Here is an 18,146-nt window from a genome sequence, read left to right as displayed (position 1 = left end):
AAAGTTCTTGCGCTTTCCTTTAGCGCATAGGGTTTTCAAACAGGTCGTGGAGGTGCCGCGTGATTTGTTTTTGTGCGCATGCATACTCCATGCATAAACCGTGGCGTGATGATATTTTCCATTAAATGAACATCTTCGATGATCCATGCCTTTCAAAGTCACCTACGATACAAATGGAGACAAAGTCGAAGGGTTCTTTAGAAGGCGGCAATGAGTCTAACGATTCAAAATATTTTCATCTGGATTTTTACACCGATGAATAGGCTACAATAACAGTAGCATTCGGGCACGTAAGTAATTATTTCAGCTCATAGTGCTATGAAAGTATTCGCGGAGTCTTGTTCCCTTAAACATGCCCAAAGTCTTTGTAGGTCTTTTTAGTAGACAAGGAAGTGATGTTTTATATGTTTTGTTGCGACATTAGTCAGGTATTTCCAAGCAGTTTGCTCGCAATGTATATGGTGTCATGTTGGGAGGGCAGCACTTCTCGGAAAAAAAAAAAAACTCATTACTGCGATCTTGCAAAATTCACGGATTTACGATACTGCTGCTTCGCTGGTTTCTAGTGGTTGTTGCGCAATTCTAAATGGGCAAGTTACTGACTTCCTTGTTACTTGGCCAGATAAACGTACGCTGCTGTGGGGCTGAGAAACACGGAGAACAATTTAAAATGAAAGCGCGAACTGATGGGAGAATTGGTTATGCATGATATGATTCAAACAGCTCAAGGCCGAAGGCCAAAGACGAGAGCTGAAGAAAGAAGGAAACGGACAACACAGCGCTGAACTAACAACTGACATTTATTTGGCACGCTGCGCGTATAAATACATTTAGGCATCAAAACAGGACGCAAGGAGCTCATTCATGCACCCGGATCCCTGCAAGCCAACACAAGCTAGGATGTGCAATTGAGGAAGCGAAGTTCTTTTTGTGATAAAGATACTGATGCAGCACTTACACATGTGTCACCATACTTCTTGATATTCGAGGCCTAAATTATTTCACGACAAAGCTGGTTTTTCTTCCTAGCAACAACTCGGCAAAAATTAAACTGTGGGGAGCAATCGCACTCACGGCAATGCATGCTAAGGTTACGAGACTGTTTATCAACATTGTTGCGGTGGTGCCTGAGCCTATCATTTAAGCACTGTTCTTTCTGGCCAATATAAAACCCATTACAAGTGAGAAGAATTGAACACATGACATTTTTTTTGACTTTCACAAATTTGCACTCATGATTTTCGGGCAATAGGGGATAGTTTTCCCTTGGTTGTTGACACGCATGCACAAGCTTGATAACTTAACCGGGGCCGAAAAAACAACGTCCACTCCGACTCCTTTACCAACACTTCAAATTATGTGATATCTTGTGGATACAGGGAATGGCTGCTACTCGCTTACTTGTTTGACATTCAGGACTGGGGCAGCGTTTCACTTTCTTCAACAAAACTTCGGCCACAGGAGAAAGCACGTGAAGCGGATAGCCACAAGCAGTGAGCCTCTCTACCTGTTTACTAAAGCTGCGTTCGGTTTGATGTAGACAGGATTTTGTAAGTGCACTCCCGAAGCTTGACATGACAATTCCCCCTTTAACAAGCTTCGAGTGCGCGGAACTGTATGGTAGCAACGGTTTATTAGCCCTAGGCACGAACGACTAGCATACATTGCAAGGTGAAAACTGCAGGCTCAAGTCTAGAAATCTGATTGTGCCCTCTACAGGAACTTGATGAGTTACGTCCAAAGGGGCAAGAAGAACGGAAAATACACCTCAAACTTTGGACACTTCCCTACTAAAAGCTTCGCGGTCACAAGTGAGCAAAACATGGTAGTCATCCAAAAAGCGACAAACTGCCGCAACAGCTGTGCCCTTTAAGCGGTTATTTAGTTCTCTGTCATGCATTGCTAAAAAAAAAACACTCAAAATTGGAGGAATGCAGGAACTGATGCAAATGGCCTTCTTCTGGATAAAAATTCGACCTTCCCACTCTGTATACGTGGATTCAAGGTAGGCTAATAACAATTCTAAAAAGATTTCGGCCGACATGCCGGCTGCGTTTTGAACCCGAATGGCACCATGAATTTTCAATGACGTCCCTAATGCACAAAAGGAGACCGTCATGCGGAATGGAGTAGTGCAAATCCTTTACGTCAATAGAAAAAGCACACAGTTGCTTGTCATGGTAGTAGTCTATAGGGCTAATCACGTCAAGGGAATCATTAACCTGGAAGGAATCGTCAACTGGTAGTTGTGTTAGTTTTTCTTTCAAAAACTGTCCTAAACATTTTTGCCAAGAACCTTTCTCGGAAACAATGGCATGGAACGGCACGTCAATTTTATGTGTCTTAACAGTGAAAAACATAGTCAAGCTGGGTTTTTACAGTTATTTATCGAGCTGAACAGCTTGTGTAAGTTATTCTGTTTACACAACTTTTTGACCTTGCAATTAGACTTCGCAAGACTTGTTTTTCTCCCCTCCCTACACACAGACACAGATATATTTGTTTTCGTACGAGAATGTCGCTTTCCCGTGCTTATCGGTTTCAGCAAACATTGATGTTAGGAACACGACGTCTGCCAGCCACCTACGGGGCGAGGAGTGGCCAAGGCAAATTAACTGGTATCCAGAGTTCCATAGGGCACCAGCGTGGGGACAGAGCGAGGCACCAGTTTGGTGGCGTCACCTGAGAGAGGTAGCAAAAAAAGTGTGATGTCATATTGACACTTCTGTGGGGCCGGTTTTAAATATTTTTCCTTAGATTACAAAAGCCAAGGCCAACGACGACGAAGAAACAACGGTGTTTGGACAAGTCGACACATATTTGACACCGTAACTCTTCAAGCGATTTAAGTTTGCAGAAATTTCGACTGCCAAGTTAAGTCAACTGAGCAGTTTCGTGGTTCAAGCGGATTAATTCTTCGCCGACTTGTCCAAGCATCGTTCTGACTCCGAACGCAGTTAGCATTTTGTTTTTTTAGCGAGTCATATGAACGCACGCTGCGCATTGTTTCTGGAGGCACTTTGCTAAATAAATAGGGTCTGAAAGTGAATGATACAGCCCTATGAAAGTCTATCAAATTCCTTGAGTTTTTCCACTAATACACAAATGACTGATACCACTAGAAGTTGTGGTGCATCGAAATTCGTTCTTTATTAACTCACAATTACACACTTAGATGCGTCGCGACGTAAAAGAAACGAAAGCTTGAATGATAGGGAGGTGACCACCCTCCATTCGGCTGCCGTGCAGGCTTCAAACGTCGACCCAGGAGGGAGTAAAACAATCTCAGCGTGGCATCTGTAAACTAAACGTGGTCAGATTATAAAAGGGTCGCACTCAGGGACAAGCAATGTATGTAGCATCAGCGTCACAACAAAAGCAAACAGGATAACTGAAACGTCAGTGCAAGAACGCAAAACTATGATTGGAAATTCAAACCGGGTTCGCTACCCGTTGACAACAGCTGCTGTTGTGTTTCAGAAATGAAACTCAAGTGCGCTGCTGTTCAGTTTCCTGAAACTAAGAAATCGTCATGCTTTGTGCGTTTCAATAAATTTGCTCACTGTTCATTTGGCAGCGAGGAAAATCAATGTAAGCAAGAAGGCGAACAGTTTAAGGGGCACTGCATCTCTTGCCTAAGAGCGGAAGCCTAAATGTCAACAAATCATACTGAAGTCCATTGAATACATGCACTGTATCAAACTCCATGTCTAAAATTGACTTCCTACTGATGAAATCACCTTTTCCTGATAGCAAGAAAATTAAGCTAGCAGTTTGATCCTTACTGCAGGCCAGATTCCTTCTTTCTTTCTTTTTTCACATTTCCACCACCTTCATATAGTACACTATGCCTTGTTCGAGTTTCGGATCCTACATAACAAGTGTTTCGGGAAGAATTCTAGCAATTCTCGATAATATGTTTTTGAGGTAAAAATGTGCCGTTTTTCAGCATAGTATACCAGTGTTTGCGGACACCACAAAACCCGGTCAACCGTTTAGAGTAGTAAGCTGGTTAACTAATTTTCAAAATTAAATTTTGAACTGTAAGAGTTACGCGCCTAGTTGTAATGAAAGATTTGTAGCGGGTCGTTAATAATAACCGTATCAGTTTTCAGAATTTAGAAAACGTGATTACCCCTGGCAATGTGGCTCGACAAAATTCGGCTGTTTTCACTAGTTATGTGGTCTGAAGCGGTTACTTTGCCTGCACGCTTTTTGAAGGTGCATGTATTCTGGCACGATGTCGCCAAGTTTTGTCGAGCCACAGTGGCGAGGATGATCGTGTTGTGAAATTTCAAAAACAGATATGGCTGTTACTAACGACCGCCTGAAAATATCTGATTGCAACCGCTGCCTTAGCTGTACGTGATAGTTAAAAAGTTAATTATAGGAAATTAGCTAACCAGCTAACTACCGAAAACAATTTATCGGCTTTCCGGTGTCCGTCAACACTAGTGATACTATACCGCCAAAGCCATATTTTTACCTCAAACAGCCTGTTTTTCAAAATTCCTTGTCTTCCCTGAAATACCTGATATTTATGGGAATTAGAAAAATAGAAGGCAATAAATTGCATGATATCGTATTATTAAAATACACTATCGTGCAGCACATTACATCATTGTGCAAATACAGGGTCTGTTCTGAAAGTAGTAGGACTGGTTTTTTACTGGGCGAACGGGCGGACGAGAGGTGGCCTGCGCGTGCTGGATCGTTGAAGGGGGATATTGGGAATGCTGGGGAAAATCGGCAGTCGGCTCTCGGCCGTTGAAGAGAGGAGGTCGCTTGTACTGTGAACCCCTGTCGAAACGTCTCGTCACGCAGAATCGTAGAGCGTTTTCTGGATCAGCGATACGCGATCAAATTTTCAGTAACTCTTGGTAAAACGGGCAAAGAGACTCACAACATGATTAAGGAGGCCTACGGTGACGCTTCCATGGATAGATCAGGTGTTTTTTGAGTGGCACAAGCTTTTCCGAGAAGGTAAGGAAAGAGTGGAGGAAGACGACCGCTTCAGACGCCCTTCGACCAGCAAGACCAACGAAAATGTGTAGCGAGGGAAAGATTTACGTAACAGTGATCGTAGAATGAGTATCTAAATGATTGCTGATGACTTGAGCATTCTTCAAACCCAAGTTTTTGAGATCGTGACAGAAAACTTATCCATGTGGAAAGCGTGCGCGAAGTTGGTGCCGGGAGTTTTGTCATAGGAGGAAAAGGTCAACCGGTAGGATCTTCTTCATCATGTGAATGAGGACCCCGATTTTTTTGCCCAGCACAAGGCGGCAACGCTGCCTCAGCCCCCCTACAGCCTCGACTTGGCCCCGCCAGACGTTTTTCTATTCCCGAAAATAAAATCGACGCTCGAGGGGAAACATCACGGATCGGTAGACGTGGCTCAACAGGCCGTGACGAGGGAGCTACACAGCATTCCGGTCCAGGCGTTCCTGGAGGCGTACGAAAACTGTAAAACTCATTTGCAGCAGCGTGTAGGTGCGGAAGGGTGCTACCTTGAATAATTCTAATCGTTTGTACTATTCTCTTGAATAAATTTTGTTTATAAAAATGAGTCCTACTACTTTCAGAACAGACCATGTATTCTGTGTCTGCCCTGATGTACGGACACTTGGGGCAGTCAGGTGTGTCAGGCCATCCAAAGTTGTAGAGCTTTAGTGGGGTGAGGAGAGTGTTAGTCTGAACTTTGCGAAGGACGTGTGACTGTCCCGCCTTGAGTGACGCTGGAGGTTGGGGCACTACTGTGCGATTTTTCTTGGTGTTCTGGTAGTGTCGAGCTATTTGCACTTTGTATGCTGCAGCGTCTTACGCCGGCGTTGGATTTCGCCAGGGGATAGAAGGTACCCGGATATTGATTTGACGGGCCCGTTAATGAACCAACTCATTTATCTCGATGCCAGCATGACCAGGTATACAACGCAGGGTGATTGTAAAGGGCGGATTGCGATTATAGGATCCTACTAGAATGCAATGTAGGTCGGTTTCCAATAGTAGGCATTGTATACTGAGGATTTTATATTGCCAGATCGTGGTTGCAGATCGTGGTTGCAGATCGTTTGTACCATTCTCTTGAATATATTTTGTTTAAAAAAATGAGTCCTACTACTTTCAAAACAGACCATGTATATTGTCTCTTCTTGATAAATGAATGGTTCGCTAGTTCTGTGCTGTTTGCAGGGTCGACTCTGCGTACACCTATCTCACTGCTATTGTGCTTGTAAAGTAGTGATGCAAAACTATCGTAAATTCCGTTTCGATAGTGTCGAAAGTTTTTTTTAAACTATCGGTAGTGTAAAAAAAAAACTATTGTAAGATGGGCACTGGGACGGTTAGAGGAGCAGGGCGCCGGTGGTAGACGCAGAGACACAGGCCTCGTAGACACACAGGTCGAACACCGAGAGCTCACACACAAAGCGATGGCAATGCCGCTCAACACAACGGTCAGAAGTTCGTCGTCGTCTTCGCCGGAACAAGAACTTCTTCGTCGTTACAACTGCCCCCCCGGGAAGGAGAGGAGCCATCCTGGCGACTTACGGGGTGGGTGAGATGGCAGGGTCATAATACGGCTTTAGGCGCTGCACGTGAACAGTCTCGCGTCCGCGCCGGCGAAGATCAGAAGACGGCATCAGCGGTTCCACCACGTAATTAACAGGCGAGGTGCGCTCCACAACTCAGCAGGGGCCATGAAACTTCGCAAGGAGTTTCGAGGAGAGGCCTGGAGTACTGGATGGAACCCAGAGCCACACGAGGCTACCAGAAGAAAAGTGCGGGGACGTGTGTTGGCTGTCGTGGCGGGATTTCCGACGGTATTGGGCCTCAGTTGTGAGAGAACAGGCGATTTGGCGACACTCTTCTGCGTGTCGTGCAGCTTGCGAAATAGGAGTACACTCAGATGCGTCAGGCTGGTATGGGAGAATGGTATCGAGTGGAGCAGAAGGATGACGGCCGTAAAGAAGATAGAACGGAGAGAAGCCAGTAGTCGACTGCGTTGCGGTGTTGTAGGCGTACGTCACATACGGAAGGACGAGATCCCAGTTGGAATGGTCTGATGAGACGTATATAGAGAGCATATCGCCGAGGGTACGGTTAAATCTTTCTGTAAGGCCGTTAGTTTGCGGGTGATAGGCAGAGCTGGTTCGGTGAATGATGTTGCACTTGCGGAGCAAGGCTTGCACAACTTCCGATAAGAAAACGCGGCCTCTGTCACTCAGCAGTTCGCGCGGTGCGCCGTGGCGAAGAATGAACCGTCGCAAAATGAAGGAGGCGACGTCAGACGCTGAGGCGGATGGAAGGGCGGCGGTTTCTGCATACCTCGTCAAGTGGTCAACTGCGACGATAGCCCAACGGTTACCGGCTGCAGTGTAGGGAAGAGGTCCATACAAATCAATGCCTACGCGGTCGAATGGGCGCGGTGGGCAAGGTAGTGGCTGCAACTCGCCTGCAGAAGGGTGGGCAGGGCGCTTGCGACGTTGGCAGGGCAGGCATGAGCGGATGTGCTTAAGGATGAAGTTATACATTCCGCGCCAGTAGTAACGCAGCCGGATCCGATTGTATGTTTTGAATACTCCTGCGTGTCCGCATTGTGGGTCAGCGTGGAAATAATCACAGACTTGCGAGCGGAGGTGGCGAGGAACAACCAATAACCACTTGCGACCATCTGCGCTGTAGTTGCGGCGGTAAAGGAGATTGTCACGAATGGCGAAGTGAGGAGCTTGGCGACGGAGGGCGCGTGATGGAGAAGCCGCCGAAGGGTTAGAGAAGAAATCAAGCAGAGACGCAATCCAAGGGTCCATGCGCTGCGCTGAAGGCATGTCGTTGATTTGAAGCAACGGAGGGGAGTCGTCGAGTGTTGAGAGGCCGGCGAGCTCAACCGGAAGTGGGCAGCGAGAAAGGGCGTCGGCATCTTGGTGCTTGCGTCCGGTGCGATAAACTACACGGGCATCGTATTCCTGCATACGAAGAGCCCATCTTGCGAGGCGGCCGGAGGGGTCTTTCAGGGAGGATAACCAGCAAAGCCCATGGTGGTCCGTCACGACATCAAAGGGACGACCATAGAGATAAGGGCGGAATTTGGTAAGAGCCCAAACGATAGCCAAACACTCTTTTTCCGTCACTGAGTAATTGGACTCTGCCTTCGTCAGGGTGCGGCTTGCATAGGCGACAACGTACTGATGAAAGCCAGGTTTGCGCTGCGCGAGTACAGCTCCAAGACCAACACCACTTGCGTCGGTGTGGACCTCGGTAGGGGCCGTCGGGTCGAAATGGCGCAGGATAGGTGGTGCGGTGAGGATGCGGCGTAAGGTATAAAACGCGTTGTCGCATGCGGGTGACCACTGTGAAAAGTCGGAGCTGCTGGATAGGAGTTGTGTTAAAAGGGCAGCAATCGATGCAAAGTTTCGGATAAATCTACGAAAGTAGGAACACAGGCCAAGGAAGCTGCGCAGTTCTTTGACAGATGTAGGCTTGGGAAAAGCAGCGACCGCTCGAAGTTTGGCTGGGTCTGGAGAAACGCCTTCCTTCGAGACAACGTGCCCTAAGATAATGAGTTTACGAGCGGCAAAACGGCATTTCTTCAAGTTTAGCTGCAAACCGGCGTCAGAAAGGCAGTTCAAGACGTGCCTCAGGCGATGAAGATGGGTGTCAAAATCCGCAGAAAAGACGACGATGTCGTCGAGATAGCAGAGGCATACCTTCCATTTTAATCCCCGCAAAATGGTGTCCATCATCCTCTCAAATGTTGCAGGCGCATTACAAAGGCCGAATGGCATAACTGTAAATTCGTATAAACCGTCGGGGGTTACAAAAGCGGTTTTGGGGCGATCGGCAGCTTCCATGGGGACCTGCCAATATCCGGAACGAAGATCGAGGGAAGAAAATAGTTCGGCCCCTTGCAAACAGTCCAAAGCGTCATCGATGCGCGGAAGAGGGTAGACATCCTTCCGCGTAATCTTATTAAGGCGGCGGTAGTCGACACAAAATCGGATGGAGCCGTCTTTCTTCTTGACCAGCACAACAGGCGAAGCCCAAGGGCTACTGGAGGGCTGGATCACGCCGTCTTGGAGCATTTTATCAACTTGCTCTTCGATAACATGGCGCTCGGTGGCAGATACACGATAGGGGCGCTGCCGCACTGGTGCGTGGTTGCCGGTGTCGACACGATGGGTGACCGTGGAAGTTTGGCCCAAGGAACTCCGATGACAGTCGAAGGAGGAGCGGAACTGGTGAAGGAGGTTAAGAAGCTGCGTCCGTTGCGGGGAAGGAAGATCGGTGTCGATAGAGCGAAGGAAGAGGTCTGTAGCGGAGGAATCAGGCGCAGAAGATGGAGGGCTGAGCGCAGTCATGGCTAGATGAGGTGAATTGGCGGGGTCCTCACAGGTGAGAATGGACGCAATAGATTGTAAACTGCCGAGACATTCGCCATGGCGCAAAGCAGTAGGGAAGGAAAACGGGTTAGAGACCCATAGCACGGAAAGGCCTGCGGAAATAGTGAGCACAGCGTAGGGCAGCGGGAGGGACTTGCGACGCAGGAAAGTGCAGGCTGGCGTGAAGAGAACAACGTCATCACAAACAGAGTGACAAGAGATGCTTACAAGCGCAGTGGAGCTGGGAGGAAGGACGATGTCTTCAGTGACGACGGCTTTAGCGCACGGAACAGAAGGAGCAGCGTCTGGCGAGACATTAGGCAAAGCGGAGAACCCAACTTCTGCGCGAGCACAGTCGATGACAGCTTCGTGACGCGACAGGAAATCCCACCCTAAAATTAAAGCATGTGAGCAAGAAGGCAGCACGACGAACTCGATGGAGTATAGTGTGTCCTGGATTCGAACTCGAGCGGTGCATGCTGCTAACGGCGTAATCGGCTGTGCGCTGGCCGTGCGCAGCGTGAGTCCCGAAACTGGCGTCTTAACTTTCTTTAAAGAAGTACATAACTTTTCGTCCATTACCGAAATCGCTGCACCGGTGTCTATCAGAGCCATCACAGACACGCCCTCAACAAAAACATCAATAAGGTTTGCAGGTGATCGATGAGGTCTTGGAAATTTCGACGGGGGCGCAGTTCTTGCCTCCGGAACTGCGGCGCCTAGTTTTCCTGCTGAGGAGAATCAGGGCGACGTCGCATGGGGGAGATAGAGCGGCGTCGAGGCGAAGGGGAGCGGCGGCTGGAGAGGGCTGAACGATCAGGGGAGTAAGGACGACTTGGCGTTTGGTCGACAGGCTCAGAATACTGACGGGTTGAAGGCCAGTACCCCGAAGATTGCGCACGTGGGGCTGGCGCTTGGAGATGGCGACGGCAGTAGCGCGCGACGTGGCCAGGTACTCCGTAAGTGTAGCATACAGGACGGTTGTCACTGGTGCGCCACGGATTGCTTGCTCTTCGAGCTGGTCGCAGGGCAGGTGCCGACGCTTGCACAGGCACGTACATTGTAGGATAGGACGACGGCGGGGGCTGTACTAGAACGTCGGCGTAAGTCCGAGGACCGGCTACAGGTCTTGGGGCGACGTCGGCGCAAGGCATGGGACTGGTGACAGACCTAGGAGCAGCATCGGCGTAAATCAAGGGTGCGGCGACAGGTGGCGGAGGATGGAAGGATGGAAGCGCCTCAGTAACCTGGTCTTGTATAGCCTGTCGAAGAGCCGGGGCCAAATAAGGCGGCGCCTGTTGAGGGCTAGGCAGAAGAGAAAGTTGCCGAGCTACCTCTTCACGGACGAAATCTTTGATTTGTTGCAGCATAGAGGTGTTGTCAGCTGCAGGCGCCAGTCCAGAAAGCGATTCAACCTGGGCTTGTTGGTGTTTCCGAGTCAATAACCGCTGTTTGCGCAGCTCCTCGAAGCTTTGGCAGAGCGTGAACACTTCCTTAACGGTGCGCAAGTCACGGGCTAATAGCATCTGAAAGGCATCATCGTCGATACCTTTCAAGATGTGTTTTATCTTGTCGGCTTCGGACATGTTCGCATTGACACGTTTGCATAAGTCAATGACTTCTCCTATATAGCTGGTGAAGCTTTCGCCGACGTGCTGCGAGCGTTCACGCAAACGCTGTTCAGCCCGAAGTTTCCGGACAGTGGGGCGACCAAAGACTTCGGCAAGCTTCGTTTTGAAGGCCGCCCATGTTCGGATGTCTCCCTCATGGTTCCGATACCAGAGGTTAGCGACCCCCGTTAGATAAAAAATTGCGTTGTTCAGCTTCGTATCGTCGTCCCATCTATTGTACAGGCTCACCCGTTCGTATGACGCGAGCCAGTCTTCCACGTCATTCTCATCGGCTCCGCTGAAGATTGCCGGATCTCGCTGGCGAAGGGAGCCGGCGCAGATGAGAGCTGGTCCCGTTTGCACAGATTGATTTTGGGCGTCTTCTGGCATTTCAAGCGTGGGAAGAGTGCGGCTACGCAGCTCCACGATGGAGATTTCTACCCGGCGACCTCCACCAAATGTAAGATGGGCACTGGGACGGTTAGAGGAGCAGGGCGCCGGTGGTAGACGCAGAGACACAGGCCTCGTAGACACACAGGTCGAGCACCGAGAGCTCACACACAAAGCGATGGCAATGCCGCTCAACACAACGGTCAGAAGTTCGTCGTCGTCTTCGCCGGAACAAGAACTTCTTCGTCGTTACACTATCGATATTATTATCGATAGTCTGCTATTGATAGTAATACTATGGATTGTAGAATCGATAGTATACTATCGATTCTACAATCGATAGTATTACTGTCGTTAGTGTTGCTATCGATAGTACTACTTGCGATAGTACCGCTATCGATACCAAGACTCTATAGAGAAACGGTCGATGGTAAGACTGCTGATAGTAACAATATTGATATTATTTATTTATTTATTTTACCTTGAGGGCCTTGCAGGCATTGTAGAGGGGAGTGCACAGAATATATAGAACAAAACAATGGAGAAAAAGGAAACAGGTACATATAAGATTAATCCGGTGTATAAAATGTTAGCTAGACAAAAATACATTAGTGCAGGACAAAATCGTCACAGTTTACACAACACCAGCCAAAGCTTTGGGAAAGTTATTAACGTCAGTAATAGATACAATTTCATCAGGAAGATCGTTCCATTCCTTAGAAGTGCGGGGAACAAATGAGCGTAAGAAAGAAACTGTTTTGCATAATGGGATGGCAACTTTGTGGGGATGATTAGGTTGGTTGGTTGGTTGGTTTATGGGGTTTAACGTCCCAAAGCGACTAAGGCTATGAGAGACGCCGTAGTGGAGGGCTCCGCAAATTTCGACCACCTGGGGTTCTTTAACGTGCACTGCCATCGCACAGTACACGGGCCTCTAGAATTTCTCCTCCAAAGAAATTCAACCGCCGCGGCCGGGATCGAACTCGCGTCTTTCGGGTCAGCAGCCGAGCACCATAACCACTGAGCCACCGCGGCGGCATGTGTGGGGATAATTATTGCGGCGTGATAAGTAGTAAGGTTTATTAAATAAATTATTGTGTAGGCTGGAGTGGTAATATAACTTGTGAAATAGGGTTAGCCGAGAAATTTTTTGTCGCGAAGCCAATGACTGAAGGCTAATGTTAGCTTTCATTTCTGTTAGGCTAGCTCCTCGGTTATAGTTAAAAAGAATGAAGCGAGCGGAGCTATTTTGAACACGTTCAAGCGAAGTAATTAAGTTGTCAAGGCTACGATCCCAGTGTTCTAGCTTAGGACGTATTAATGTTTTATAAAGAACTGATTCCAAAGAAGAAGGTGCGCGAGAAAAATTACGTCGCAGATAACAGTAATGGACCAAGAACGGAACCCTGTGGAAGACCAGAAAGTACATTAACAAAGGGTGAGTTGTAACCATTAGCAGCGACAAATTGGGAACGGTTAGTCAGAGAACATTCAATCCATTTGAACAAGTTGTTGTAAATATTTAGGTGACGTAATTTATGAAGAAGCAAGTAATGGCAAACCTAATCAAATTCTTTTGAAAAGTCTAAAAAATGCAATCAGCGACTGATGGCCTGTCAAGTATATGTTGCAAGCTGTTTGTGAAAGAAATTAGTTGAGTGTCACATGAGTACGATTTTAAGAAACCATGCCGCACAGAGGAGAAAAACGAATTGCTTTCGAGAAAGTTCACAAGTGTAGTAAATATGATATGCTCGAGCAGTTTGCAACATGTGCTAGTGCTAGATATGGGGCGATAATTAGCAGCAGAAGTCTTGCTCCCAGATTTGTGAAGTGGAACGATCTTCCCGATTTTCCATTGTTCAGGTAGTGTGCCGGTGTCCACTGACTGTTGAAATATATGAGTTAAAATAACTGAACTATAGACACAAGTATTTTTTAGGAATTTACCATTAACGAGGTCGTATCCCGGACTGGAATGATCTTTCAGAGTACTAATTAGCCTAGCAACACCGGCTAGGTCAACAGTCAGGGGGGGGGGGGCATCATCGAGTAATCATGATGATGTACATCAGGAAGACGGGTGCGGCTGTGGGATGAAACATTATTAACAAAGGTATCGTTTAATAGAGTAGCACGGATGGTATTATCAATTGGATCACCACGCGAGTCTATCAAAGCAATAGGATTGCTGGCTGTGGGATTTATAACTCGCCAAAATTTTCTAGGATTTGTTTGTAGCATGTCCGGTAAGGTGTTAGATACGAAATGGCCTTTGGAATTTTTTAGGTCGGTTATGGTTGTTTTGGAGGCAGCTTTGTAAGCAGCCCAGCGTGAAGTATCTGGTGAAAGTTTTGCGGCGCGATACAGCCGTTTTGCGATACAGCCGATGCATTTGGTGGCCAGCGATATAACCAAAACATTTGCGATACTTATTGGTTTGACAGTCTCATGAGGCTTAATGTCCCAAAGAGACTGAAGCTATGAAGGATGCCGTAGTAGAGGTTTCCGGGTAAATTTCGATCAGTTGTGGTTCTATAACGTGCACTGGGACAGTTCGGAAAAATACCTGGAGCTGCATTCGATGAAAGAGTAAGCACTGGTACAGTTCGGAAAAATACCTGGAACTGCATCCGAAGAAAGAGCAAGCAATGGAATAGTTCGGAAAAACACCTGGAACTGCATCCGATGAAAGAGCAAGCACTGGGACAGTTCGGAAAAATGCCTGGAACTGCATCCGATGAAAGAACAAACAGCCCAAGTTGTACTGACTTGCTGACGTAACCGCTGTAGAAATGGTTTTCGCACGCATGCTTCGCAACTACGATATTCGCAAGCTAACACTTTATCCAGCAACTTTACGTAGCGAACGTCTACAGAGCATGGTGACGGGTAGGCCGCGAAAACGGGCGAGTCCTGTCAGCAACTCATACCATCACCTCCATACCACACACTCGGGAAACCAAATTTAGGATGCAGCGTGTACGCGTGGTTGATTTTATAGCATCGATAGTACTATGTATAAAAAGTAGTATCGATACGGCTATCGATAGTACTATCAATAGAAATATCGACAGTACTATCGATCGTACTATCGATTCTACTATCAATAGTACTATCGATAGTCTTTTTTACAATCGATAGTGACTGAACTATCGACAGTACCATCGGTAGTTTTGCATCACACACCTCCGCACACCTGGCGCTGCTCAAATAGACGCGCACGCTAGCCCAGCGAACGGCTGTGGGGCCGCGGCGGTGAGTGAAGCAGGCGATGCGCCGAGCTGCGTCACGGTTGCTATAGCAACGCTGCGCATGCGCAGGGAGCAGCGGCGGTGAGATCAAGTGAGGAAAATCTCCCTTCGCCGGAAACTCCGCGTCAGCGGCTGTCGACCGCTCGATATCGTAGCCGACAATTCAGTTTTCGCATCATGCGCAGCCGAACCACGTAAGTAACGCTGTCAAACTTGGCACGATACAAAGGTAACTTCAACACGCAAGCTTTGTGCGCGGTTTCACCCCAAATAAGATACTATTTGAGGCGGGAGAATTTTCCTAAGTTGCGACGTCAAAGTAGCACAACACTGTATGTTCCAAATTTATGCCAAAGTGATTCGACTTCAGATGGGGATAGAGGAACGAAAAACTTAGAGGGGGTTTAAGTGATGGACGAACCGCCGTTTACTTGTAGTTCGGTTGGTCTTGCGTAAATCTCTAGAAACAACATGTGGCAAAGTTCGCTTGCAATATTTGTCACGGTGCTTTATAGCTGCTCCGATAGCTACTTTCGAGCAATTCAAGTCGTAAAAGCCTCGTATGGCTGGTTTAAATGCGCGTCGTATAGATTTATGAGTGCAGCTTTATATTTCTATTTCATTTTGTACGCGTGTTGGCAGTGAAGCGCCTGTTTACATTCTTCGCCCCGTTTCGTGCCTGCCTACGCTCTTTTCCTAACCAATGTCGCTAAAAAACAACGCTTGACTTAGAATGGAATGTCGTGTCTAGATGTTTTGTTACCGAACGAGAAATCCTGTAGCTGTTTTTTGCCATTTATGGTTTGGAAAACGACGATAAACTTCAAGGTCGATGCGTTTAGGTGGCACTGTTCCCTCTGAAATTCTTTGGCCAAAGCATAAAAGTCTAATTTAAGAGATGTGACAGGCTCTAACCTTCAGGCCGATATTTTGAGCCTTCAGTACTTCTGGAACACGCTTTTCCAGAGTGTTGAACTACCTAAAAGTGCGCTGCGACGACCATGTTGCCGCTGTTGATTTTTCTTGTTTTTTTTTCTTCGCGTCCATACACTTTTACAGCCTTATCTAATGTTCCCGGCGCTCTATTCAAACTAAACAGCCACACAAAGCGTTCCGACTCAGCCTTCTTAGCTTCTCGGCGTAATATCTAAAGAATAGAGTTTGGTAGCTTTCCCATTCGATCTGGAATGGTGACAATGCCCCTGGGGATTACATGATATGTCCCTTTCGCGAAGTTTAACTTATTAAGTGCACAAACTAATGCGGAAGTCGCCTTTGTTTTTTGACAAAATAAAAAGGACAGCTTCAGGGGGCCAAAGCTGATCAGACTATATCTGCAGAAGAAAGAAAGGCGACCTAGTTTGTTCTCATACGTCTTGATTGCATTGGATTTGAAATCATTTAGTCACCGGCAGAAATTGGTTGAAGGTGAGGCTTTGATAGCGCTGGATGGCCGTCAGCCCGTGCCTTAAGGCAACCTCATTGGCTCGCTCCACCTCCCGGAGATGGGTCTCCGGATCGGAGCTGAGCAGCACGGCCTCGCACTGCTCGGAAGTTAGGAGCTGATATAGGTCTGGGGGAGGTGGATTCTCTGTACAGTTCCACAAGATGTGGTCTAGTGTGGCTCTGTCGTCGCACTTGTTACATTTGGGGAAGTATGTCCGGAGTACATGAGCGAAATTACCGCCGGGTTGGGGTGGGAATGGGTTTGCAAGCGATGCCAGGTGGTCTCCTGGGTCTTCGTGAGCAATTTATACGGTGGAAGAAAGATGCGTCTTTCGAGCCGAAAGTGGTGTGTTATGTTGTGAAATGAGTTTAGGCCATCCCTCGAGAAAGTCAGGTCAGAGGAGCCCACTGCCCGGCCGACAAAACCTCGGACGTGAACGTGGGCTGCCTCGTTCCCAATGAGAAAACGGGCCCTCCTGGATGGCTTTCAGGAAAGCAAAAAGCAACACATGAGCTTGAACAGCCATACTGGTGATTACAAATAAGCTGCGGTTTCAGTGTAATAAAACCTAGACCGTGTACGTGCGGTCCTCGGACCTCTTTCGCAGGTCAAGTATCGCCTGCCGATGCTCTTGCGGTTTCTACTTCGGGGATGGCGTGTCAATGGCGCTTCGTATCCAAAAGCGACAAGTGGCGACGCGACAAGCGCAATAGAGGTGATTTATTCCAGCGACGGGGAGCATCCTTCTCGCCCCTTGTTTTATCTGCCTGCCGCCGCCGCAGATGCGGCCGAGCCATGTGCGAACGTTGGCAAAAACGAGCTGCGCGCAGAGCAGTCGGTCCCCGGCGCGATGTAGCGCACGCCTCCCTGTGAGCATATGCGCGCTACTCTATCGGTAGTGGTGACTGTGTGAGCGGCGAGTTCTGTTTTTGAACGCGGCAGCCAGAAACGCACCAGCTGCGGGTACTCCAGCCCTGGCTTGTTGTCGGCTCAGCGGCAAGAAGGAATAAATGGGACCAGCATCAGGTCGGTGGCCGAGTCAGCTTGGAATCTCTGAAATTTTTTGGTATCTTCTAAAAATCTTTTGTTTCCTTCTATATTGTGTACTTGTCTGTTTTTAGTGAACAAGGTAGACGAAAAATCAGAAAAAAAGCGAGTTTTTATTTTATTGGGAAGTTCAGCTATTTCCTGAACAAGGTACATGATGCACTTGAGTGGGAATGATCGCCACGCAATAAACTATCACTTATTTTTGCGCTCTCGCAACCTTGCACAGTTCGTCCGCTTGTGTCTTCTCAGCAGCCGTTACAAACGAGCCAAGATTGTCTGTAGTACCTTTGCTTTTGTTTTGTTTTACTGCAGCTCGAAGCTCAAACTGTGCAAACGCTGACAAAGGAAAGTGCACCCATGACTATATAGGAAACACTTCGCCCGTATTTTTCACCTTGTCTCTACCATGCTCATTTGCTTTCGCACAGTTTGAAAACTGCATCAAGGGTAGGTCACATTGCACTAAACCATGCACGTCGTGACTTGCGGTTGCACGCAAGGACACGAGATATTTTATTTAGTTATTTACAAAATTCTGCAGCACGAGGGCCAAGCAGAGTGGGCAATATAACAACAGCCAAAGATCACCACAGCAAACTTCAAGAAAACAGACAAACACAACAAAACGCCTGTATGATGAACATAAAGGCAGTCAGAAGTAAAAGGTTGCGGTATGTATGCTGTATTTGATAGTATGTGAGCTCTGTGTGACTTGGAATAGGGGATGAAGTAAACGTCTAATTTATTTCAAGAGCACAAACGAAATGGCAAGCTTATTCATTTATTTACGTTATCCCTCGGGGCCAGTGGCATTACAGAGGGGATTGGTAAACGTACAAAAAGGCGAGAAAAATAAAGTTGGTTACATGAACGTTAACTAGCACGTCACTATTGCCACACTTATTTTAGACACCACTCTACCGGCGCCCCCGTGCGGTCTGTATTCGTCCTTTGTCGCGCGCCGGACTTCGTCCTCTTTTGCTCGGTTCTAGGGTCGGACGGCTACGCTCTGCCCAGT

General features: G+C 47.6%; 1 protein-coding gene across 3 annotated transcripts in view; it reads left to right on the top strand.

Annotated features, from left to right (window-relative positions):
* LOC149327643 (solute carrier family 52, riboflavin transporter, member 3-B-like) overlaps positions 1–18,146 on the top strand; it is a 105,866-nt gene that overhangs the window by 40,645 nt on the left and 47,075 nt on the right. Inside the window, exon 1 of one of the 3 annotated variants that reach the window (XM_089563705.1) lies at positions 14,752–14,825. The exons of 1 other annotated variant lie outside the window; for it this stretch is intronic. The gene's annotated coding sequence lies outside the window, so the exon portion shown is untranslated. Of the gene's footprint in view, positions 1–14,751; positions 14,826–16,717; positions 17,105–18,146 lie in introns of those variants that run through there. One more of the 3 variants, XM_089563704.1, reaches the window with a different exon arrangement.

Source organism: Amblyomma mixtum, chromosome 10 (genome assembly GCF_055824585.1).
Source record: "Amblyomma mixtum isolate Tamu chromosome 10, ASM5582458v1, whole genome shotgun sequence".
Taxonomy (NCBI): Eukaryota; Metazoa; Arthropoda; class Arachnida; order Ixodida; family Ixodidae; genus Amblyomma; species Amblyomma mixtum.
The sequence above is the reverse complement of the archived record's forward strand: the minus strand, read 5'-3'. Positions and strand labels throughout refer to the sequence as shown.